Source organism: Monodelphis domestica, chromosome 8 (genome assembly GCF_027887165.1).
Source record: "Monodelphis domestica isolate mMonDom1 chromosome 8, mMonDom1.pri, whole genome shotgun sequence".
In the NCBI taxonomy this organism is placed as follows: Eukaryota; Metazoa; Chordata; class Mammalia; order Didelphimorphia; family Didelphidae; genus Monodelphis; species Monodelphis domestica.
The window spans coordinates 174,126,286-174,154,117 of NC_077234.1; the positions used below are offsets into that span (position 1 = coordinate 174,126,286).

General features: G+C 35.9%; 1 long non-coding RNA gene across 1 annotated transcript; it reads left to right on the forward strand.

Annotated features, from left to right (window-relative positions):
* The first annotated feature begins 19,786 nt into the window (after window positions 1-19,786).
* On the forward strand, window positions 19,787-24,178 carry LOC103097051 (uncharacterized). Its single transcript, XR_471368.3, has 3 exons — window positions 19,787-19,960; window positions 21,684-21,826; window positions 23,682-24,178. It is a non-coding gene; the product is annotated as an uncharacterized LOC103097051 (long non-coding RNA).
* Window positions 24,179-27,832: the final 3,654 nt, after the last annotated feature.

The window sequence follows — 27,832 nt, forward strand, 5'->3', positions numbered from 1 at the left end:
GTTGGAAGTTCTTGATTTCATTTAGAGATCTATTTTTTCCACTTTGGAAATTATCCCTATTTTTTTTCTGGGTAATTTATTCTTAGATGTAAGCTTGTATCTTTTGTTTTTCAAAGTATCATTTTCTATGGTATTGTTACATTTATTAGCAGATAATTCTTGTGTAAGTCTGACTGATTTCTGTTGTTACTTGAACAGTTTTTCTTTCAGGTTACTTACAATATTTTTATTTGATCTAGAAGCTCTGGAATTTGGAAAAGATGTTACTGAGAATTTCCATATATTTTCATTGTGCTCTCTTTTTAAAATATGTTTAGACAATTTTCTATCATGCTTTAAAAAATATGTGGGCTTTCTCCTTGAATGTTTTCTAGGTCAGTAGTTTCTTTTATTTAATACTTTATATTTTATTTTATTTTTCTAACATGAATATTTTAATAATTATTTTTGGTCATAAAACTTTTTAGTTCATTCTTCTTATTGTGGATTCTGTTGCTTGAGTAATATTTTATACTTCTTGCACTAAGTTGTCAATGATCTGTCCAAGCTTTTCATCCATAGTTCTCATTTTTCATTCTATGCTTTCATTTAATTTATATCTTATTAAAACTCTTTATTTTTTTATTTCTTCTAGGAACTATTTGATCTTGTAGACAAGTTATAGTTTTCTTAAAAACTTTTTCTTCATTTTGGAATTGTTCTCTTTTATGTCTGTATCTTGAGCATCATCCCTGATATAATAATGTTTCTCTTTTTTTAAATGGTTTGTTTGTTCCAGATTTACCAGATTGGGGCTGGTTTATGCGATGAATATTTCTCACAAGACTTCCATAGTCTTCAATGTCTTATATGGGGTCCAGCTACTATGTTCTCTATGTATCATCTGTTGTGTTCCTCAAGGATCACTGGTAGCTCAGGTCCAGGTCAAAGAACTACACATTTTCTGCAAACTCTATATGATTTAATCAAGGAGATGATCTGATCAATATCTTGATGAACTTTCTAGTCTTATACACTAAGTCCCATGGGCACAACCCCACATTCCATCAGTTTTTGTTTGGTTCATGAACTTTGTTTTCCTTACATTAAAAAAAATTATTTATATTAATTTTAAGTCATTCTTAGTAATTGTCTACAGAAAAATAGACTGAATTTGGACCTTTGGGTCATAATTGTCTGACCCCTGATCTAGATGTTTGCTTGATTCTAGACAACATAACTATGGACTAACCTCTGGATGGAGTTCCAAAAGATTGCTGCCAATCTCAGTCACTGTCAGGGAGCCAGGAAGTTCTATAGGCTCTGAGAGACATTGCTATCTGTGTGTGCCATTATCTTAGCCAGGGCCCAAGTCTATGATTCTCTTGATGGACCAGAGAGACACAATGATGGGCCCCTATTCTGTGTCTGTGATCCTTTTTCCAGGTTCAGGAAAACTCTGTTATTATTCAGTTCTTTTCTGGAATCTAATTTAAGACCTGTTCTTCAGGGTTAAAATGGCAACATTAGGATGCTTGTTCATAGAGTCTGAGTCTTAGATTCCCCCTTTGAATTCAGAACCAGGATATTGTGGTATCACTATATTTCACAGTCTTATTCTATGATCTTCCCTTAGATGTTAAAGCAAAAGTGCTATGGTCCCTAGACTGGGAACTGAGTACATGTTCCTCTCCTTCAAGACTACTGAGATGGATTATGTCTCAGATATCAATCTCTTCCCTGATGTCCAAGGGTCAATGCTTTGGCCAGTTCTGCTCCTGTGATTTGACTCTTTGATCTCAATCCATTCCTGTTCCATATTTTCTTTCCCTGTTTATTTTTCTACTGCCAAACTTAGGACCAACTGATAGATAAATAACACATTGTGGCTTCTCCTAAGATTTCTTAATCACTCTTGATTCTTCTTAAATTTTTATTGGAGTAATTGTGGAAGGGAACTGAGCTATTTTCCTTCTTTTTAAAAAAATACACAGTGCTACTTAACAGATATGTAGATTGGATTGCCTATAGTAAACATGTTCATCTGCTGTTTTAGTGAAATTTATGAAACAAAAAAGTCCATAAACAGATGCATTCAAAAGTCCCTATTGAAATAGAACTCAATTTATTTAATGAAAATATTGCTGTTTTATTGGTTATATAGACATTCTGTTGTAAATGTAGCTGAGTACTGGGATCTCAGTGGATCAAATGAGGAAAGATATAGAAGTGGCTCAGGGTCTGTGAAGATTGGATTAATATCTCTCAGATTGTAACAATGAAGTTACTCAGCACTTCCTTGACTGTGAAGACTTAAATTGTACTCATGTCTATTTTTAGATTTTAATCCCCATAAATATAAACATCCTACTTAAAATTTAAATATGGAGACCTGCTTATCTTTAGATTCAATCCCCAAAAGTACAAACACAGTACTTAGAAGTTAAGTATGGAGACCTGCCCATTTAGATCTAATCACCAAAAGTGCAAATATCCCACTTAATCATGAAGTGGGAGGTCTGTGACCCATGTGTGCAAAAATGGATAACGAATCAGAATCGACTAACTGCCTTCTGGGCAGTCCTAGAGCAGAGCATCAGCTGTGATTGGTAGATGTGGAGTTAGGGGAAGTGATACAAGAGAAAAATGCCTTTAAAAGAGAGAGTGCTACACAAAGTTTGGAGATTCTTGGAGCAGAGTTCAACTTGGACTTTCACTTCTGCAGGAGGGCAATTCTTCATGCTTTTGAATTGAGGCTGGTGAAGAGGGGTGGAAGGATGTGCTGACTGGACTGACACACAGTGAGTAAAAAAAACTAACTCTTAACTGCTGGCTTTTCTCTGAAGAGACCAGCCTCAGGAAAGACCTATCCTCTTGAGAGACTGCCTAGTTCCTTGGCTTTGTTGTGACTGGCTGTAACTAATTCTTCCTGCCTGTAGGGGCCTGGAGTAAATTACTTTGTGCTCAGGCTAGATATCTTACCTTATCCTCTCTCTGATTTCTTGCTTCACTCTTTCTACATTTCTTTATAAATAAATTATAACTAAATCTCTTTGGAATTAATTAAATTCCTGGTGACCAAACTCTTAAATAATCAAGGCCAACCCTAAAAAAAACCCTCTTTCCCTCTTACAGTTCTATTATATTTAAGCAAACAAGAAAAGTCAAGTAAATAATATCCATCTTTGTACATTGTTACTTCCATTTAGATGTATTTTGAATGTAATGAAGCAAATGACACATTGTTGAAGAAAGGATTAAATTATGCAATGCCAAATACATCCTATTATGATAAACAAGAAAAGCAAAAAGATAAATGTGACCTTATACTAGATTCTAAAGACTGAGTAAATGATTTAAGAGTTGAGTAGGACATTATTTATCAATCTTGGTGAAATTTCTAACAGATTTTTTGGAAGGTTCATCTCTTATAATAGTTCATATGAAAGTGAATTAATGAAATGATCAGTAAGCATTTGTTAAGTGCCTACCATGTGCCAGGGATTGTCTCTAGATGCTAAGGACTGTGAAAAGGGAATTAACCTCCCCTTTGTTTTTTTTTGTTTGTTTGTTTGTTTGTTTTTTAGCTTAATCAATCAGGAACATGAAATTTCCCTCCCTTTTAACTTAATCAGTCAGGAAGTTGAAGATCCTTTATCATTGAAAGAAAGCAAGGACAGTGCCAGACAAATTAAGGAACTATGATTGGTTCCCAAGATGTGCTATGGGAGAACTAGTGGGTGGAAGAAAAACATTTATAAAATGAGATCTAGCATGAAGTGGGGATTCTGATTTTCACTTATGCTCTGGGATTCTCTCTTGAGCTGGTGGCCCTTGCTGAAGGATCTCTCAGACTCAGATCTGGATTCCTGAGTTGGTGACTTGTCCTGAAGGGAGATACTCTGGATAATCTTGCTGAAGAGACTCCTGTGCTCTTTTCACAGGTAATTGAGTTTTTTGTTGGTTGTGGGCTGGATTTCATCAAAGCAGACTCTAGGACAATAGGCTAGACAATCCTCTACTTCCTTCCTACATTTCCCTCCATTTACTAGCTCTCTATTTCAATTAAACTAAATTGTTAAAGTTACTAAAAGCCTCATGAGTTTAATTGTAATTATTACAATTTGGTGACCAGCCTTTTTAGCTATTACAGCATACAAAGGCAAAAAGCAAATGATCTCTGTGACAACAGATAATTTTACATTGGATGTATATTTAAAATACAGATAGCTTAGGGATGGAGTTAGTTAACAGTTGGGATTGGATAGTAGCAAAAACACGCATGTTCAGAAGATAATGTTTGAACTTAATCTTGAAGAAAGCCAGAATTCATGTCATGTGGAGATGAGTGAGGGCATTCCAGGTGTGGGAGACAACCAGTAATAAAAAAAAATATAGGTAGAAAATGAAATGTGTGTGAGGAGCAACAAAAAGGTCAGTTTGGATAGATTTTAAAGTGTAAGAAGAGAAGAAATGCATAATAAAACTGAAAATATAGGTTGGGGTCTATTTATGAAGGGCATTAAACACTAGAGTTTATATTTTGTCCTAGAAGCAATATGAAATCAATCAAGAATATTAAATCATAGAGTAGCATGTTCAGAACTATGCTTAGAGCTTACCAAAGTGTGTTACTTAAAATCACCTATGAGATAAGTAGTCCAAGTATACTTACACCTATTTTAAATGCAAATAATAAAGAGTTAAAATAATTGATTCACACATAGCCTCTGACTTCTAACATAATTCTTCTGATTATAGAGTACCTATATCATTGATTAAAATAAGCCAGAAAGTTCTTATATCCATAGGGTCTAGCACAATGTCTAGCAAACAGGAAATCCTTAACAAATGCTTATTGATTCATTAAATATAAATATAAAATATGAAATTTTTATATTTGATATTCATTTGAACAACTTTAAAAACTCTTTCAAGGAGCCATCTTCCATATATATGTTCAGGAATTCATAGGATTTCTTCCTGGATCTAACAAGATATTGTACTAGGGGGATCAAGAACCAAAATTAGAAAGGTTTGAGTAAGAGAGGGGACAGATAAAAAGAAGCACTACTTCCTCTCTTAGATAAAGCTACAAAAAGGAAGGGGAAAGATTTGATCAAGGCTCAGAGCTGAGAGGTAAGGAGGAAATCCCCTTCAGTCTCTGGTTTCTGGTTTCTTCCCTTGATAGATTTTGTCCTGATCTCCCCTAGAACATTAGATGGAAAGAAAGAAGATGTTTCTTTCACCCTCTTTGGCTTTAACAACAGATTGATGCTTAGGTTCTGCTAAGTAATAATAACTATTTATTCTTTGAAAATATAAGGAAATTGGGGTATATGGGTAGAGAGAAAAAGGAAATCTCTAATTACTATTTTATCCTAAATTCCCACTTAAGCCACCCACTGATGGCTCAGGTCTGGGGACCTGAGTCTCTGGGGAGATGTAGAGTCAAGCTATTGGACTCCTGATTTAGAGAGATGTACAGTTATATAAAATGTCAGTTGAATATCTTCTTGGGTGGATAGTCTCTTCTGTTCCCCACAGGGAAAAAGTCTCTCTCCACTATTGAAAGGATAAGGGCTATCTTCTGATTCATATCAGCTAATTGAAGGACCTTAACAGGTTGAGCTCAGAGTGATGCTCTTCTCTCCTCCTTGCCAGAAGAGAAAGACCCCTCTCTCCAACTGCTGATTTCCTTTTCTTGGCTAGAAGTTCTAGCCCCATCCCCCACTGACATCAGAATTCCATTCTCTTTCGTCCTGGTGTTTTTTGCAAACCAAGTCCTTGCAATGCAGTCTGTAATTCCATCATCCATAATATATAATTTTGGTTTATTATCCTGTTTATAAATATCAAAAGAGGAATAAAATAAGAAGCCTGTATGTGCCATAAATAACTTATCCATTGTGATAGAGAATATCCAGTATAGAGTCCACCTAGAAGAGGGTTTTTTTGAGATTGTAGGGTCTTCTGGAAGTCCTCTTCTATATAATGTTGCAACAAGAATATAGACCTTAATGAGATCAAGCAATGAACACTAAAAAAGGTTAGCCTGAGTATCTATATAGATAATACAAAGTTCATGAAGAATATGTAATTTGAGGAACCCTCTCTAAAGCTTATTTATCAACACACTGAACTAGGTACAAAACTGAATATGGACAAAACATTCAACTGGGTTACATAAGATAAATAATATAACATTTTCAAAAACCTCTAACTTTTTTTCTGAGACAAAATCATTTGCACTTCAAAAGTTTTTTTTTTCTTAATTCTTTAAAAAATTTTAAAATGTATTATCTATTCTTAAGACCTCATGGCTAAAAATGATTAAATTCCTTGATTTCTCAGAAACTGGAATTGTGTTTTACCAGGAAAGCAATAGAAAAATATATAGTAGAGTCAAACAGGCTACCATATAGAATTCAAGATAAATCATATTCATGAAGCAAAAATGTACATTATTGGAAAAAGAAGCATTCAGGTCTTGAAAGAAGAGAGTATTAATATATAGCCAGGCTCCATTCTGCACTGATATCCAAGTAATATCAAGAGACGAAGATGAAGGCCTCCAGAATACTGGGTGGTCTATCTTCTGAAGGATTTATGAAATACCATAAAAAAATCACACTGGATAAAAATCATACTACTTGGCTTACTACCTGTATCACTGAAATGAGTAGCCATGATGATAACACTCGTATATTTCCCCTGATATGTTAAAGTACATTTGTAAAGAATTTTATAGTTTTTAGCTAAATTGGATAAATTTGGATAAATTGGAACCTAGAAGCTTTTCATGTGCTTTTTTGAAAATGACCAAGATATACATTGTTATTCTGCTATCCCTAAAATATAACATTTATCCTATTAAGGAAAACTTCATAGCCTCTCTCACCCAAATACATATATTTTAACTTTAAGGAAAATTGTCATATGGTAATGAAAAAAATTCATCAAAATTCTAAAGGGGAAAAGAGCCAATTTATTCATATAGCACTACATAAACATTCCACTATCCCCCCCCAAAAAAAACCCAACAATAACAATTTAACTGAATCTGAACAAACAATTAAACTGAACAATAATCCTTTGTTCCTTGGAGTCATCATCTAGCAAATTGTCACTCCCAGGGATAATGTCCCCAAAGTCCAGGGTGTAATCCCTGTAAAAGTTGTGGCACCAGACTGAGTAAAGGGCCAAATATTGGACTGATCCCTATCCTGATGAAACAGTGGTTTTTCTGACTAGTTTGGTAGTTCTGGGTTATTTCCAACTCAACATACTTATCAAGATTATATATGCACCTTATACGTAATATATATGTATGTGTGTGTGCATACAAATATAAACAAGTTTATGCACATGATAGAGAGAGAGGATAGAATGAGAAAAAGAGAGGAAAGGAAGGAGGAAGAGTCAGAATCAGAAGCTTTGATATTACAAAGTATTATTTAAATATAGTAATAACATATCCCAGTGTCAACAAATAAACTTTTAAACCAAAATCAGGAAATTAATGTCATTTGAACATTTCAGAGTTTTATCAAGGGGAACATCTGATTGAGCACAAACTCCTGCAAAACAACTAATTTTCACTGCACATGTATCAGCATGCAAAGTTTTTTTTTTCTTGAATAATTGTAATAATGTTCTTTGAGTAATAGACATAAAAATCCTTTTAAAATGAATGTTATGTGTAAATTGTATATAAAATGTATAAATAAATGAAATGTTATGTAAAGAATTTTACCCTGGTATACATTTATTTATTAAGAACATAGAAACCCCATAATTATAAAAATGAAATAAAACACATTTTTTATTTGAATAGTCCTATGTCAACTGAGTTTTTGCAAATCCCAAATTTGCCCCTGCCCCCCTGAGAACTCACCTGAGGAAAGTCCCAGACTGACTGGGTTCAGACTGAACAATAGACCTTAAAGTACTTAATGTCCTCAGTTTGGATGGAACTAGTGGACATAGTCAAATGTTAAGTACACTTTTTTGTCTTAGTAGCTTCTTCGATTGCATTAAAATCCTCTCTCTGGCAGCCCAGCCCTTAGCCGAACCCTTTCCTTTTGTATTCATTGCAGTAGACCCCACCTAGCTACCCCAGTCTCTGGCTACAGCCTCTTTCCCAAGCCTGCTTGCAGCCTGTCAGTATATGTTTGCTGTACCTAGTTCCACAAAAGGTATATAAAAACCCAAAGTTCTATTATTCTTTGGAGAATCATCTTGTGCATAGTGATCCTCTTCCCAGAGTCCCAGAGCCTGTGGCTTTGTGTGGTTTTTAGCATCTTGACTCTTTGTGGCAGCCAAATATTGAACACTATCTCTTTCCTGATAAAAGAAAAGGTTTTCTGACTACTTTAAGTAGTTCTGTGTTTTTCCAAGTTGACACATCCAATATGCAAAGCTTGACATAAATGTAACTAAAGTTTTTGTTCAATCATGACCAACTCTTCATAACCCCTTTGGGGGTTTTCTTGGCAAAGATACTATAGTGGTTTGCCATTTCTTTCTCCAGCACATTTTGCAGATGAGAAACTGAGGCAAACAAGGTTTCAGTGACTTGCCCAGGTTCATATAGCTAGTCAGTATGTGAAGCTGGATTTGAACTCATGAAGATGAGTCTTCCTGATTCTGTCCTCAGTGCTCTAATGCACTGTGCCACCTGGCTTCCCAACTATCAATTTTTAAAAACTTTTTTAAATAATAAAACTTTGGCAATTCCATGATCCCAGAAGTACATAATCTAAGTGTTTAACAACCTAATGCTATGCCTAAATAGTCTTATTGGTATGAGTTGGTCTTCCAAATTGTGTCCCATGCACCTTTAGTGTTCTGAATGATAGGAAGAACACTTATTTTAGAAAACACCATATTTTACCCTCAAAATCATTAAATGCAGAAAAATAGTGCCCCCTTTCTTCAATAAATCTGATTCATTGGTATAGCTATACCTTTTAGTACAAAATACAAGTACTACCTATCAGTCTCCCATGACTGGAATGTTTTCTTTCTTCATCTCTGCCTCCTGGCTAACTTCTGTAAAATGGAGATTTGAACCCTAGACTTCCATCCCCAGAAGTCCTTGGTACCAGAATTCCCTATAATCTCACATGAGTCTTTACCTGGGCAAGATCACAAGGAGTATTTAACTGGTCACAACGCCTACTTCACCCTCTTCCATTGCAATTATGTAGTGGGTAAACTAAGTGTGGTGGTTTTGAATGGACTAATCAGCCCTAGGCACGTGGTTTTCTATTTTGTATTTCTTTATTCCTTGATTTCTAATAATTCTTAACAAACCTCAAATATAATACTTCTACTACTAGAGACTAAATTTAATTTTTACAGTTTCCAGCTTCTTCCGAGTCTTAGATAAGAAATCTTCCTTCATCTTAATGCCTTCTCTCTGAGATTGCCCTGAATTTAGCAAATATATATCTTATTCACATATAATTGTATGTTGCATACATAAATATATATATGAATACAAAAATATGTACATATGTGTCTAAGTGCATGCATCCTTTGCATAGCTTCTCTTGATACCCTCATTTTTTTCACATATGTACACATACTTATGTATTGTATATATGTATGTAGATATATAGGTATACACCAAGAGTTTATCCACATTTAAGCGTGAAAGGATTTTTTTATTCCCTTCATCTATTTTAAGTTAATTAACCAAGAACTAAAAATACCCCAACTTAGCACTTAGTAAGTCACTATGAGAGTTCACAAGTCACTTATTAGGAAAAAAAAGTTCAAGCCCTCAATGTCCACAAGCCCTACCCCCCCCCCCCTTGGGCAGTGCTAGGCAAATTGGGAGGCTGTGATTGGTTCCCATGAAGTGGGAGAGAGACAGGAAGTGACATGAAAAAAGGGCTATAAAAGGCAAGACAAAGGAAGAGAATTCCTTCCTTCCTTCCTTGGCTCCATGGTGAGGACTCTCTCTTGCTTGGTGCTTCAGTGGGACACTCCTTCAGTGTGAGCACTTCACCTCAGATTTGGCATCCTGATTAGGAACTTGAAGTCTGGTGAAATTTGCATTTGGATTCTCATTTGAGGTCTGGAAGAACTAGGATTAGGTCTTAGGGTATTTGTAGCTAGGTGATTTTTTTCTACCTCTTTCCTATATTTCCCATTTAATATCTCTACCCTAGTATAAATAAAAGCTGCTAACAGTCATTTTTATTTAAGAAGTTAATTATTTTTATAAACAGCAAACACAACAATAATTTTTTAAAATTCTTTATATTTCTCAAACCCATTTTTAATTATTATTTGATTTGATCTCTGGAAAACTTTGTGATTCAGATAGATAGACAGCTAAACAAACATATGCATGTCTATATATGGATACATATATGTGTATATATATATATATATATATATATACAGAGAGAGAGAGAGAGAGAGAGAGAGAGAGAGAGAGAGAGAGAGAGAGAGAGGAGAGAGAGAGTGCTAAGGAGTCTTGAGTTGAAATACTACCTAAAGCACTAAGCTCCTGGCCAAATCAATTAACCTCTTCAACTTCAGTTGAATCTATAAAATCTATAAAATATCTATAATCTATAAAACAAGGGAAATAATATGCATCTGTATCACAGTATTCTTGTGGGGATCAAATGACAACATAAGTAAAGTTTTTTTCAAACCTTAATATTCTCTATAAATGCTAGCTATCATTGCTGTTGCTATCATTATGTTTATTATGTACCAGACATTGTGCTAGGTGCTAGAAATTCAAATACAATAAAAGAAACAATTCTCTTCACAAAAGCTTGCATATTATGTGGTACTTATCCATTTTTTTTTACATAAGCCATCTTTAGAAAATCTTACGCAGAAAATCTTTCTTCTACTCTCTTAGTGTTTCATGGACTAATAAAATAGGAATACATAAAAATATGTTGAGAATTTTTTAAAGTATCACAGTAGGTTTAATCTTTAATTTGTTTGAAAATTCTCTTTCCACTCTTCGATCCTTGAAGGATAGTTCCAAGAGATATCATATCCCTAGAACTCCCAGGTCAGATTTGTCTTATATTTATAGATATTTTTCAAATTAAATAATTTTTTGACAAATTATTGTTTGCAAAGTGTTGTACCAGGTAATTTAGTAAGAAATGAAATAATATTCTCCTAAGATAGGAATAAGGAATGAAGTAAAATAATTTAGGTTGCTGATTGATGTTAGCAGAGAAAGAGAACCTAAAAGTCACACCTGGGAGCAGGGGATATACTAAGTGCTTTTCCTGGCAGAAAATTTATTGAGGATAATTAAAAAAGAACAATTAGAATTAGATAAGGTGGGCAAGAAAGAAGTTTCTTCTGTAGACAGTCAGGTTTCCCTTTGTGCAAGGAATCAGAACAGTATAAGAAAAAAAAGGATAAAATGAATTTAATAAAATGGAGTTTGTATATGTATATGAGGAGAGAGGACAGTGGGAAAAATATGAGATGAAACAATAGAGATTAATATGAAATACTTTGTTTAAAAAAAATGATAAATCAATGTCAAAGTTCCAAGAGAGGGGAGATATGACCAGACAAAGTTTGCGCTGTATTAATAATTCAGATTAGAGATATTTTACTATATGTAACTATAGTTAAGTATCATTTATACACATTTTCTAGAGTACATTGACACGTAATCAAAATGAGTGGCTTTGCAATGTGGTTTTGCTGATAATATTTATTGCAGATGATCTGAGTAATATGTGAGTAACAAGGCATATTTCTGGCTCTTCTTCCACGTTCATTACATAAGCCAACAAAATCCGAAAGCAGGGGTAGAATTGTGACTAATGGAACCTGGCAGTATCCCAGGGGGGCTATGGCAGGACCAGAAGAGATTTATGATGAACCAATAAGAGACTAGGAAGATGGGTCATATCCTACTTTCTTCAAAATCAATCAGGGAACTTGGTTGCAATATATTTACCCATTATTGCGCAGGATCTACATCACATACTTTACTCTATCTCTCTGTTTCTGGGCAACTTCTCAAATTTCCCCATTGTTCAGTCTATTGGCCCCTCAGGACAGATATAATCTAAGTAATTCCTAATTACCTACAGAAAGAGCTGCATGGGAACAATTGGGGAAATCCAGCCTTCCCCTCCCACTGTAACCTCTCCTGAAATAGTAGGCTCTGCCCTTTGGAAAATTGGCTTAAGAGTAAAACCTCCACCCCACCTTTTGGTTGGGATTGAACAAAGTTTAGAAATATATCATTTTTACATATATTGTACATGTAGAGTATATGCATATGTAGAGGGTATGTAATCCTCTGTGTGTGTGTGTGTGTGTGTGTGTGTGTGTGTGTGTGTGTGTGTGTGTGTAGAAGTGCCTTCTATAAAAAAATGCATGGAGACTGCTAACATTGAAAAATTCTGGAACTGTGTGAACCCTCTTTGAAACTAAGTGTCAAAACCATAAGGTCACAAGAGAAACTGGGTTATACATCATTAACTTGGAAAAACACAGAATTACTAAAGTAGTCCAAAAAACCTTGTCTTTAATCAGGAAAGAGATGTGTTCAATATTCAACCACCACACAGAGTTAAGTGCCTAAAAACCACACAAATCAAGGGCTCTGGGACTCTGGGAACAGTACCTCTGGGAGAATGCTTCACGGGAGAAGATTCTCCAAAGAGTGACAGAACTTGAGCTTCTTTTATACACTCTGGACAACTTGGTACAGCAAGCATGCATAGACAGGTTGCAAAGAGGTTGCAGCCTGGTGTATCAGGGAGAGGTCCACTACTATGTATACAAAAGGAAAAGGTCAAATCAAAAACTAGACTTCCTGAGAAAGGACTTTAATACAATGGGAGAAGCTACTAAGACAAATTAGAGTACTCAGCCTTTGACTCAGCCAACCAGTCCTACCAAAGCTGGGGTCAACAAACACTTCAAGATCTATTGTTCAGTACAAAACAAGTGTGTCTGGCACTTCCTTTGGGGTGAGTTCTCAAGGGCCAGGGGCAAACTTGAAACTTGTAGAAAACTCACTTGACAGTATTATCCAGAGACATAAAAGTACAATTAAAGATGTCTTCTCAGGCTTTACATGACTTCAATAGATCCTGTGCCCACCTGGGAAAGAGAAATAGACTCGATAGGGAGTAACAACATCAGCCAGTCAAATAAAAAGCTTTGTAGTGCCTATTATGTTCGGGTCACTGTGCTAGGCAATGACAATACCAATTCAAAAGTAATCTGAGATAAATGATCTGAGATATCACCTCACCCCTAGAATATTGGCCAACACAATAGCAAAGGAAAGTAATGAATACTGGAGGGGATGTGGCAAAGTGGAGACACTAATTCATTGCTGGTGGAGTTGTGAATTGATCCAACCATTCTGGAGGGCAATTTATAACTATGCCCAAAGGGTGATAAAAGACTGTCTGCCCTTTGACCCAGCCATAGCACTGCTGGGTTTGTACCCCAAAGAGATAATAAGGAAAAAGACTTGTACAAGAATATTCATAGCTGCCCTCTTTGTGGTGGCCAAAAATTGGAAAATGAGGGGATGCCCATCAATTGGGGAATGGCTGAACAAATTGTGGTATATGTCGGTGATGGAATACGACTGTGCTAAAAGGAATAATAAAGTGGAGGAATTCCATGGAGACTGGAACAATCTCCAGGAATTGATACAGAGCGAAAGAAGCAGAACCAGGAAACATTGTACACAGAGACTGATACTCTGTGGTACAATCGAAGGTAATGGACTTCTCCATTAGTGGCAATGCAATGTCCCTGAACAATCTGCAGGGATCTAAAAAACACTATTCTCAAGCAGAGGACTAATTGTGGGAGTAAAAACACCGAGGAAAAGCAACTGCTTGACTACAGGGGAGAAGGGAATAAGACCGAGGAGAGACTCTAATTGAACACTCTAATGAAAATACCAACAACATGGAAATGGGTTCGAACCAAGAACACAAGTGATACCCAGTGGAATCATGCGTCGGCTATGGGAGAGGTGGTGGGAAGGGGTTGGGGGGAGGAAAAGAAAATGATCTTTGTTTCCAATGAATAATGTTTGGAAATGACCAAATAAAATAATGTTTAAAGTGAAAAAAAAAAGAAATATAACTAGATATGAATTCTTAGTAAATTTTGAACCATAATATTTAAATAAATCAAGAATTAACGTCAGTCTAGTTTCCTAAACCTAAATGCAGTGATCTTTAATTCATTTATTTTGCATTTGCTATCATAAAACACAAATACATAAATACATATATTTATGCATTCATTAATACAAAGCCTTCAAAAATAATACAATCAGGGGCATCTGGGTAGCTCAGTATATTGAGAGTCTGGCTCAGAGAACTCAGACCCTTCCCAGCTGTGTGACCCTGGGCAAGTCACTTAAGCCTCATTGTCTAACCCTTACCACTCTTCTGCTTTGGTACCAATACATAGTATTGATTCCAAGGCAGAAGATAAGGGTTGTTTTTTTAAGCTATTAATAATGATTCTATTCAGATAAACTGTAATATCTGTAAAATTGTTTTAACTCTTTTCCTGTTCATTTGAGGTGGCAAAGACTGTTTGATGAGTGTATCCCTACTCATGGCATTACCTCTTAGGTCTCATAACAGCCTTTATAATGGTAATAGAATCAGCCATGATTCAAAAACTCAGTAAGTTTGATTGGCAGAACCCCTTGAATGAACAGAAATTGATATTTGCAGGTTCTTAATCCCTTATAAATCTCAGCAGACTGGCTATGGCAACTTGAGATGATCACAATGTTGAGCTGCATCAATGGTTAATGTATTTACAAAGAATAATCAATACCAGCTTCTTGTCTTCTTGAGCCTTCTCCAAAGAAATTCCCCTCAGGGAACACCAGATTCCTTGGTAGATTTACATTAAAGTTGACACATGAGAGATGGAGACAAAATGCCCAGGTTTTTAAAAGTTTCCCAGCAAGCTACAACAATAGCCCATCTTGTGTTAAGGAAAGTATAGACCGTAGTCGAATGAATCCTCAATAAGGAGTTTGGAAAACTGTAATAAAGTTTTCTACATTTGCAAACTATGTGACACTGGTTAAGACTTAGTCTTTTGGGGTCTATACAAAGTGACATGCTTGGTCTATACAGGAGGTCTCTTCTAACACAAGCATTCTTTTATGATTCAGAGTATTCCTAGAGTGTTTTCCCTCATCAGCCACTTGGCTTATAGCTTCTTGACTTTAACTCACACTTTATAGTTCTTGAATTCCTTGAATTATGACCCACAAATTCCAATGTTTTAGACCTTAAACTATTTATAATTCCTGGGACTGTTATAATACTTTGATATAATATTTAATTGGACTCAATTTTTTCCACATTGCATGATATTAAGCAAATTCAACAGAGTTCTATTCCCTTCTGCTAGTAGGTAAAAATCCATATTTACCTTTTAGTCCAGATCATTTTATACAGGTTATGAAAGTCTTTGAGAATAATTCTTGAGAATCATTTTTCTGCCATCTGTCAGCCTAAATGTTTTAATAAAAGCTATAAAAATTAAGTGGACAACAAAGATCAACCTAAATTTTTTATGTCAGTAATATCATATAAAATAATATATCCAATTCTGTATCTTCCATGATCATAAAAAGTCATTTTCCTACCAAATTTTTTTGAGATGCCATTTTTTGCTCAATATAAAACACATTTCTAAAACGTTTAGCTTGAGTTGCTATTTATGCCAGTCAATAATTCACATCATCTGCAAAAAACATGTTTGCATCCTTTCTACACCCTTTTAAGATGAAAGGAAAGAATCTCTGTGCTAAAATGGCTTCATGTGCCCAAATCATGCAAATTCCCTAAACCATTTCCGAAGAATTGCAGATGTGTCAATTGCTTCTGTTTTTTAAAAAAAGAAGGTATACACTGGTATGAATCTCAAATCAGTTTTCGCCCACCTCAGATTTCTGAAATATCTCTTTTCAGATGAAAGAAACTGCTTTATTATTGGGGCATTGTGGAATTCTGAATGGAGTCTAATCGTCTATTTTAATCTTTGATGTAGAGAGAAGGAGGAGGAAAGTATTACAAAATACAGAAGGTATATGCCAGCATATGCAAAGATACACAATGCACACTCAGAGCTACATAGTTATACATGTACACACATGTGCATACACACACACACTGATCTGTGTACATATGTACAAATATGACATTTTGTACCTCATCTTAAGTAGAGCCAGAGCAATTTTAAAATATCTTCAGGACATTTTTCTTTGATGAAAGGAAAAAGAGTATGTACATATATGAAATATACTCTCTCTCTCTCTCTCTATATATATATATATATATATATAAAACATATAATTTAAAATTGAGGAGTAGCAGCATCATGCCAAATTTATTATTATGCATTTCTTGAGATCTTGTCTTTTTTAGGATCTCTGTCCAAATTAGAACAAACTAGATGATTATATTTTTAAAGCTACTAATTCTTGCTTTTTTAACTTTATTCGTTGTTCAGTCGTTTTTCAGTAGAGTCTGTCTTTTTGTGACCCAATTTGGGGATTTCTTGGCAGAGATAGTGGAGTGACTTGCCACTTCTTCTCCAGCTCATTTTATAGATGAGAAAACTGAGGCAAACAGAGTTAAGTGACTTACTTGGGGTCTCTTAGCGAATAACTATCTGAGGTAAAATTTGAACTCAAGAAGATGAGTCTTCTTGACTCCAAGCCCAGTATTCTATCCACATTATATGTAGTTCATTCAGTTGAAGAGAGGTCATCTTTAGAAGGTAGTGAGGGAACATTTATTGCTCTGGAAGAAATAATTTTCCAAATAGTAACCATGTGCCCTGGAAAAAAATAAAAGATAATTCCTGGGAGTTTATGTCTCCTGGTAGAGTAAAGCTAAGAAATATCTTTATCTGATATATAGTACTCAATTGTTTTGAAGTTTCAAATACCCACCAATAAAATTCATAAAGTAAAAATAGCACAGGGCTTGAGTAAAAGCAAGATAAATACTGTGTATGTTTGTGATAAATTCAGTGAATTATAGCAAGGACAGATGTGGATAAATTCTGGCTTTCTACTAATACGCTCTCGGGGGCCTCAGTTAAACCTTTACTGAAGAAAAAAGCCATAATTCAGTTGCATTTTTCCAAAAGGAGAACACCACACAGAATCAAAGTCTTATCTAAATGATTGTAACCTTTTAAAAATATTTCTAATTTACCATTAACTCTGCTCAGAGCCTTTCTTTGTGGATAATCGGAAATCCCCCCAAACCAAAGGAGCACTGGATACAGTTCAGAGTAACTTTTTTACAATGCTTTAGTCAATCTGTAGGGCACACTGACGTGCTTTTCCTTGGTGCGTGCTTCCAGTACAGATATGTTCGTGTTCTCTGATGGATTCCCTAAGGCACACCAGCTATGCTCTTTGGCCAGAGATCAGTGCAGACAGAAGCATGGCACAAAGGCAAGTATCTGCATTCTCCACTGGTCTCCCAAGTCTCCTGAAAGCAAAGCAACAAGGTGGGGGAAGAGACAGTTAAGAAAAAGAGAGGACAGTAAGATAATAAGGAGGAAAGGAAGAGGGAGAGGGCAAGAGAGAAATAGCCCTCTGCTCTAAGAGTAATGCTCTAGTCAATAGAAACACTGTCAACATTATCTAAAGTCTTACTATGTGTGAGCCATTACCACCACCATCATTCCACCATCTTCCTGAGCAAGTGAAGGAGAGGAGAGATAGGAAATGGCAGTTTATACCTGAAGAACCCCAGAAAGAAAGAGTAACCTGCACTTACTGCCTCTATTTCCTCATCACTTACTCCTTAACTCCTTAACTTATTAAAATCTGACTTCCCCTTTTAACAAATAATCAATGATGTGTGAATTGGCTAGTTCAGTTGCCACTGTTCAGTCTCAGTCCTGCTCTGCAACATTTGAAACTGTTTGCCATTGCTGCCCTTTATACATTCTTCTGACTTGATTCCAATTTTTTTTCCTTGTTGTTTGACAACTACATCTTGTTTTTTTCCACTGGATTCATTTCCTTCTCCTATCCTTGTCAATGTCCTCCAAGCTCTTTTTTTCTAGGTTATATTTTTTCTATATATTTTTTCCTTCGTGGTTTTATCCATCTACTTGGCATCAATTCCCTTTTCTATTGCTTATGACTCCAATTATACATAATAAATCTAAGTCATTCATCTCCCCCCAGCTTCATTTCTCTAAATCCAGCTTCCTAATGTACATGTCCCCTTTGATGTTCTGCTGGTCTCCAGAAACTTATCATATCCAACACATCCTAATATTTAATTATTATTGGTACTGACATTAAAAATAAGCCTTCCATTACAGAGAGCAGAATCTATTCTTCCAGCTCACTCCAATCTTCAGTTTTACTTGGTTTTAATTCCATGGAACAAAATGTCCCTCCCTGAATTAATTTCTAATCTCATCTCCCTGATGCTAACTCAAACCTTAGATATTCAATTCCTTCCCATTGCTTTCAGCCTTCTCTCTCCAATTAGAGAGGTGGAAGGCAGAATATTAAATTCCTCCTAAACTTTCTCTTTACAGAGGACAGAAACTGGATTTCCAACTCACTTTGAATTCCATGAAATAAAATGCCATTTCCAACCATCCCCCACTGCTTGATTTTCTTGGTGTATGCATTCCCCTCACCTGACCCCTTCTTTTTCAGTATCATTCCTCCCTGACCCCCATTAGATGTAAGCTTCTTCGAAGAAGGGATTGTCTTTCTTTTTCTAATTTTGTCTCCAGCACTCAGCACAGTGCCTGGCAGAAGGTTAATAATAATATTAATAAATGTTCAAGGAATTGAATGAAAATATATGGATAACACTGTAAATTGTGAGACATTTGAACTGAGAAAATTTTCCAAAGACTTAGCATAGGTTTTTTCAGCATCAACTCCCAAATATGTTTACTGACTTAAGAGAATAGATACCTTAAATGAATCAATCAATAAATAGATTAATATTTGACTTGGTAATGCCATCAGATTCCTCCTCCCACCCCCAACTTCCAGCCTTCTTGCACCTTACTCACTCCCATGTAGTCTTTGATGCAGTGAACCTGTCATCCTTGATGTTCCTCACAGAATACACTCCATCTCCTGACTAGACATTTCTATTGGCCTTTGCCCATGTCTGGAATATTTTACGTACAAACTCTGCCTCTTGACTTGCCTGGTTTCCTTCAAGTTCCAGATAAAATTTCACCTTCTATAAGAAGCTATTCCCAGTCCCTCTTAGTGATGATGCCTTCCCTTTGATGATTATCCCCGATATATCTTCTTTATAACTTGTTTTTGTACATATTGGATAACCCATTCTTTTCATTATACTGTGAGCTCCTGAGAAGGAACTGGTTTTGCTTTTCTTTGTGTCACTAGCCCTTAACACAGTGGCTTGCACACAGTAAGGTCTCCATGAATATTTATTAAATGATTGTTAAACGCAGTTTCCTACTTCATGCTCAGAGTGATCTAATGCCCAATTGGCCCCACTTTTAGCAACCTGGGAGCCAGCTGAGTAACAGAGATCTGGGGGAGAAGATCTCAAAATAGCTATAAATAATCTACAAAGTGATGAATATATTTCTTCATGACCAAGAGTTTACTCTATTGTAATGATGGGAAGTAGGACAAAAGAACTGTTGGGGGGGAATGGAAATTTTGAGAGATCTTCTGTGCATGAGGCAGGAAAAGGCAGTTGGAAAGTGGACAGGGACTTCTGGGAAATTCTCCTGAGTAGGGGGTCTTGGGTCCTGAGACACAGAAGGGAGTTGAAGGAGGAGCTGATTCTTGGGGCCATTTGAGACACCTTTTGGGATTTCTGACATGGACAGAAATCTTAACATCATGGATTCCTGTCAAGAAACCTAATTTCTTCAAAGAATTTCATTCCACAAACTATTGAGATACACGGGATTCAAATCAGTGAGCAGCGCTTTCTTTCCTTTTTTCTACCCCTCCCCTGCTTACAAGAAAACCTAGTCTTTCAGTGATTAGTTTTATTTAGAAAGAGATTTAGGGTGACCCACAACCCCTCTAACCTCTACCCTTTGCCCCAATCAACAACTAAATCAAACAAGCAGTCAGATAGCGAATTCACTCTCATTTATTTACATCTAGAGAGTAAACTCAATGGCAGACTCCATCTTGTTGCCAGTTTTCAAGAAGACATGAGGGGGAGGCTTGTGAGTGCCCCAATAGCACATATCCAGATTGAGGTCCCTCATACCTCTCCTAGTAGAGAAGACTACCCAGCCGCCCTTGAGGGCCCGCATGGCCATCAAAGGGCAAACCTTCATAGAGAGGAGATCTCCATTTTTGTCTCCTTCAAGTAATTGGGGGACTCTGGGAGGGAGTAGTGAGGGAAGCCATCCATTTTTATTGACCCTTTCCTCACTACCTTCAACCCTTATTTCTCCATCTAAGAAGCGAGAGTCCCCCAAAATCACATTATTGAACTTAAAACTTCTGCTTATCAAAGGTTTTCCCATATTTTATGATATAACTATTTAACTTTTGCTAAAGAAATCTGAGTTATACATCTCTCCTGAGTAAAGTTTGAGATCAATATATACCAGCTCCTAATATAATAAAAAATTATTTAAATTCAGTGAGGAAAAGGACCATAATGAATACATGAATAAATGAATGAATGAATGGTCACTAGAATGTGCTTTGAACATAGTAGGCATTTTACAAATAGTAAATAAATTATTGGGTGGATAGTTTTACTATCTGTCTGATATTGTCTATTATATTCACTCTTTGATATGAAAATAATGCAAAGATTTCAACTGTCTCAGCAGCTCATCACACTTTCCTAAGGCACATAGGAATTTGACAAACATCCTCTGGCACACTATTTCTGTGCTTAATAATGATGCTGATTCTTTTGGTCTTCTAAAGCTGAATCTTCCATCAGCTACAATCTCAACTGCATCAATCACTTACATTAATATTCCCCATTTTCTCTCAACTTATTCTATATTCAAGAACTCCTATTTGTGAAATAGGAATCTCAAGATGTCACCTCTGAGAGATTTTCCTCAAAGGCATGATCTGGGCTTGCCACCCCTATTCCTTTTCTCATGATCTTACCATTTCCTGGAAAATGAATACAATTAAATTCTACAACCAGTGGAACAAACAGGCATTAATTAAACTCTTGAGATCCAGGCATTTGTCCTAGGCACTCTAATATATACATAATTTTGAGACAGCCCCTGCTCTTATCCTGGCTCTATTAGTTGGTGGGGGTGGGGGGAGGAGGAAAGGAAGCACCACACAAACACAGCTAAGGCAATATAAAATATTCAAAAGAAATATACAGTAGTTGAGGCCTGGTGTTAGTAATAATCAGTGGGATCAGAAGTGACCTTTTAAATGAGATAACTCTTATTCTAACTCTTAAGGGGCAAAAATTCTAAGAAAGAGAAGGAATTGATGGTGTTTATTCCAGAAACAAGAGATGGCATGTCAGATATGGGAAATAAAAAGAGATCAGTTTTGTTTTGTTTTAAAATGTGTTTTGTTTTCTGGAGCATATAGTGAACAAACATAATATGTGATCAGCTTGGCTAGATAAACTAAAGCCCAATTGCAAAGGATGTGAAATGCCAAACAGAAGCATTTATATCTTTTCCTACAGGAGCACCATTGAAGTGACTTAAGAGGAGAAAATGGAAATGAATTGGAGAAACTGAAAGAAGAATGACCAATTTGGAGACCAGGGAAAGGTCATGATTATGCTTATGCAGATGTGTAACCCCTACTGAAACTGAACTCCATAAGGTCACCATTGTCCTACTTTTTATCAAACCAAATGCACTGTTTTTTCTAGTCCTACTAATTTCTTGACATTTGCACAGGAATTCACATATTTAAACTTTTTTTTTTCCATTCTTTGAGCCACATTCAAAAGATATCCCTGGATTTTCTACTACCTCACTAATCATTATTACCTCCTTTATTAATTTCTTTCCCGCTCACCTCTGAAAGTGGGAGTTCACCTCACTGTTATATTTTCCCACCTTTCTTATTATATTTTCTCACTTTGAAAGTTCACCTACTCTCATAACTCTCAGATCTGCATGCCTAACTAACCCTCTTTGTGGCAGTATTACAGTGTCATTCTTTTCAGCTATTAATGTGATGTTTCCACTCCGATGTCCCACCAACATTTTGAGCTCATAATGTCTAAAATAAAATTCATCATTCAATTCCTAAGTTTGGCTCCCCTTTCAAAATACACCCATTTCTATAAATAATGACAAAGTTTTCTATCACCCTAAAATATAAATCTTAGAGTCTATTAAATTAAAAAACACACTAGATGACCTACTATTTACAAAATATTGCACTGAGGGAGCTGAAAATACCGAGGCATTTCTCTTGTCTTTCAATGTTTATAACCAAGAAGAGAAGTTTTATATGCAAATAACTATAAAATAAAATATAAGTATATAAGAGATGCACAAATAATGCCCTATGAGATCCTATAAGAACTGGGAATAGACCTGTAATTTCACTGGTCTTAGAAATACCAAAATAAGGAAATAGCCTCTACCAATGCAACTTATAATCTTAGGGGGTTGCCTAGACCATTGAAAAGTTAAGTGACTTCCCCAGAGTCATACAGATGAGAGTTCACAGAAATAAGAAAAACTTCTTGTTTATAGGATCAGCAAAGCTTTTATGGAGATTATCCTAGTTGACATTATCCTTTTTCTAATTCTTTGAAGGAGAAGACAGTTTATAAAGAAGTTCAAATGTCACTTCTTCCCCAAAGCTTTTCCTAATCTCTCAGCCAGAAATGATTTCCCACTCTGGTGACCTCACTTTTCAGCCACTTGAAATCTGGCTTTCATCTCTACTCCACTCCTGAAACTGTTGTCTCAAAATTGACCAATAGCCTCTCAAACATTCAATCTACTACTTTATCTTATTTTTGAACTGTAAACAGTATTTGACACTATTGACTCTTCCCTCATTCTTGATACCCTCTTCTCTCTTGGTGTCTGTGAAATTGAGTCATTCAACTAATCAACAAGCACGTGTTAAGAACCTGTATGTATGTATCAGGCACTCAGTTAAGCTGTGGGGCTACAAAGTCAAAATGAAAAGTAACCACTTCCCTCTAGGACCTTCCATTCTAATATGGGGATAAGTGTGTGCCTATGTGAATATAGGCATTATGTGTGTGTGTGTGTGTGTGTGTGATTTTTAAAATGAAGCTTTAAAGTAAGTGTATTTACATGAGGGAAATTGGAAAGAGTTCATGTGGCATGTAGTATTAACCTGAGTCTTGAAGAAAACAAGGGATACCAAAAGCTATAGGTGGAATACTTGGGGTATAGCCTTGTACAAAACACAGGAAGATAGAAATGAAGTATCATCTGTGTGTATATATTGGACTACTTGGCCTCTGAGCTTCTTTTCAATTCTGTGTTTCTATGATTATTATAGACTGATTCTTGATGTAATGTTGTTTCCTCCTCTTACAAGATAAACCAGATGAGACAAATTAATCTCCAACCAAGGATATTTGATCTCCCTGAATATAGACAGATAAGCCAACACCCTGGATTCTGAATTCTTTTGAAGGGAACAGGTTGTTAACTCTGCTACATCTCTTCTAACCTGACAGATCTCTCTCTGGGCAGTAAAAAGTCCACACGTGGGTTTCATTAGGCAAGCAATCGAAGAAAGAGCCAATGCCATAAGCTTCACATTTATAAAGAAGTGGAATGAGGAAGCAACTGACAAAATACCATCATCTACGACTACATCCCGTGTTTGATATTTTCCTTTATAATGACAAGAAGAAAAAAATTGCCTTGATACCTCTCAGGTACTGATTGGACAAGCAAAGTTTCATGCAAAGGGCTATTGTATCACAGAATCATAGATCAAGATTGAGAAGTGAGCTTAGAAGTCATCGAATTGAAGCACATTTAAAATACACAAAAGAGAATAGAAGAAAGGGAAAAGAAGGAAAAGTTTGAAAATAACATGCTGGATGTGTTGTGTACACTGAGGGAAAAATCATGTTTCTGGTATAGATTTGTAGCTGCATTTGCAATCCTGTTTCTCTGTTCTATGTTGTATAAGGAAATAATCATCTCATTTGGTGCTTGTTAAGCTCAGAATAAAAAATAAATAAAAAATGTCATTTCATCTGTATTTCTCATTCCGCAGATAAGTCCCATAAAGGTTCAAAATTTTCCCAAAGTCACTTAGGGTGGAATTAAAACACAAATTGTGTGACTTCAAGTTCAATGCTCTTTCCAACACACCTTTAGAAGGGTTTCTTTTCTAGTTTTCAGCCAGGACGTCAAACTCCTGACAAATTCCTGAAAGAGTGGCCCAACCAGATTAGAACATAATTAGAAAATATTTAACAGAAGAAATAAAAATACAAAAACCATGTTGTTGTTTTTCAGTCATTTTCAAATTGACTCTTTGCGACCCCATTTGGTATTTCCTTGGCAAAGATTCTGAGGAATGGAGGCAAAAAGAGTTAAGTGATTTTTCTAGGGTCATACAGTTAATAACTGTCTGAGATGAAATTTGAACTTATTAAAAGACTAATCTTCCTTATTCCAAGCCCAGTGCTCTATCCACTGCACCACTTAGCTGCCCACAATGTCATTTAATAATGTTAATTTCTCGTTTTCTAAGCCAATACAAAACCAAAAAGGAATTAGTTTCTGTTTGAGTTTGACAAGACTGGTAAACTATTTAGCCTGTAAGGTGCTTTCCAACTCTATAATTCTGTGATTGCCACAGGCTTATTTATATTATAACCTTGTTTCTTCCTCTTGTGAGATAAAGTAAATGAGACCAATTAATCTCCAACCTGGGATACTCTATCTTCTCAAACATAGACAGATAAACCAACACCTTGGATTTTGAAGTCAATGGAAGAAACCCTAGACAGTTACAATAGCTTATGCATAAGGATAAAGAGGACTTGAAACACAAGACCACCATGTTAAAAGAGCTTTCTCCCATTCTTTGGCTTTGTCTCAAGCCTCTTATAGATAATCCACATTCAATGATATGACACCTTGTTCTGGTTTCTTCAAAATGTTCAGTCTTAAGGTCTGGAGCAATGAAAAACCTACTGAGGCTTCCTTAACTGTATCTGTTTCATTCATTGACAGTATTAGAAGAAATCATTACAACTCGTTTGTTAAATCACTGCACTGCCTGAAAACCAGTTTCATCTTTTGAGTATTTCATGTTTAGAGCATATCATAATCTTCCTTATATGTATATAGGTAAAAGGAAAATTCTGATGCTATATTAGGTACAGAAGCCCAATTGCTCTTTAGGATTCTATTTCTCTTCAAAACAAGCTCCTTCTGCTACCAAGAGGAGTGCCCTCATCTCCCCAAATTCCTAGACTCATTAATAGCGAAGGATGTCATCTCTGTGGAACACCAGGCACAGAATAATTTAAGCTCCAGTTATCACTATATCCAAGAAAGCAGAGTTCCTGCTTCCATGCCAAATGCAGAATTCAGAAAATGCAACCCTTCACAGCTGCTCTGTTGACTTTAAACAACAGGACTCGCTGCTTCACCCCCAATTTTCTGAATCATGCCCTAAAACAGCACTCTGTTTCTCATTTTCAGTCCTTGCTTAGAATACCTAGTTTTTGCATATATTTTTCTGGACTAAAAGCACCCTCTAATAAAAGCCATAATTGCTGATGGTGGTATGATTCCACAGATTCATAAATCTCTATTTGAACAGAAAGCAAAACAGAAGATTGTTTAAAGTATGTCAGGACTCTATGTTATTTTAGGATTCTAAATACTCTGACAACTGTCCAGTGTAATTATGTGACCATGGACAAGTCTTTTAACCTTGGTTTGCCTCAGTTTCCTCTTCTGAAAAATTGTTATAATAACATCTACCTCCCTGAGTGGCCATAAGGATCAAATCAACTAATATTTGTAAAAATGGTTTGATATAGTACCTGGTACATAGTCAGCACTAGATAAATGTTAATTCTCTTCCCTTTCCCCAGAAATGACTCTCAGAATTGAGTTCTCTAGAGCTATTTTCATTTTCTTTTTTCTAGGGGCAACTAGGTAGCACAGGGAATAGAGGGCCAAGTCAGGAAGACTCATTTTCCCAGTGTTGAGTCTGGCCTTAGATAATTATTTGTTTTGTGACCCTGAGCAAGTCACTTCATCCTGTTTGTTGCAGCTGAGCTAAGAAGTTGGAGAAGGAAATGGGAAAGTACTCCAGTGGTTCTTTGCCAAGAACACCTCAAATGAGATCACAACGACTCAAACATCACTTATGGTAATAACTGAACAATTGGGCCTTGTCTCTGTTAGTAACCTTTCATTTCTTGCAATATGTCTATGATGGTGTCATGTTTTTGATAACTCCTTATGATATGACTTGTGTTCACAGATCCAAGCGTATAGTTCCTGTACTCAAGTCAATCTCTTCTTTCTCATGTGCTGTTTTCTTTGCTCTTATTCTTTTATCTATCATATTCTGGATCACTTGTCTATCCAAATCCAATCTATATGCCTCAGATCATCTATAAAGTCTTATTTGAATACTTGTATGAGTAAATTATTCAGAAAAAAAAATCGAACCGTTATTTGTCTAGTGGAGGTAGAAGAAGGAGACGGGGTGATATGGTAAAATCAAATGGATTCCAATCCCAATTCTGACATCTACTGCCCTTATGACAATTGGCAAGTCACTTAAACTTTCTAGCCTTCAATTTCCTACAGGATTACATGATTCCCTACTAGCTCTCTCTATATGATCCTCTAATTAAGTATGTATTAGTAAATAGATCAAAATCTGATCATTTTTAAAAACATTATTATCGCATTTGCAAAGGTTGAATTAACACTTTAGTCTTACTGAAGTCAAAACATTTACATATAAATCAGAGGATATAATTATACACAGTGTGTTACTTAAAGCCTTTGGGAGTCAGGTACCTTTAGGCACCATAACCAACCAACACGTCTGATCTAAGGACTTGCTGACTCATCCAACTTATTGTCTACCTTTCACTCCACTCTCACCTGTGGCTCCACAGAGCCCATGTGCAGTGGCCACACACTGGTCAAAGTGCCCTCAAACATGCTGATCTAAGAGGATGCCTACCTAAGCATGTGAAAACTAACACAAGTGGAATGGGAAGATGAGAACAATTTGTCCGAATAGTCATGAAGACAGTTGTTGCAGACACTGTGGATCACTTAGATCTTTGTCAGACATAGAAGAAACTAAGGTCATCCAATGTATCCTGGACCCTTACCAGCCATCTTGGCTTTTGTCTTGCCACTGGACATCAATGCCTCTGAAAGAGAGTGAAGCTAATAACTCTGCCCCTCTTTAATTCAGTTCACAGGCAAATTAATACATCACCCCCATCTTTTATTCTCATTGAAAATGAAGGACAAAAAACAACAAAAGCAACCTATAGGCATCTAGACAGCTTGCTGGTGCAGTGAAGTGGACAATGAGAGATGTCTTATAGTGAGAAGAATTGAGTTCAAGTTCTGCAACAATTACTAAGAAACCTTGAACAAATTATTTAATCTCTCTGTGTCTCAATTTTCTCATCTGTAAAATGTAGATAATAATAATACTTACCTCACAGAATTGCAAGAATCATATGAGATAATATTTGTAAAGCAATTTGCAATCCTCAAATATTATGTAAATTTAGCTATCAGCCCATATCATTGCCCACAAAATGAAATAAGAGTGGATTTAAGTAAATTTCTTTTTATTTCTCTAGTTCTTAGG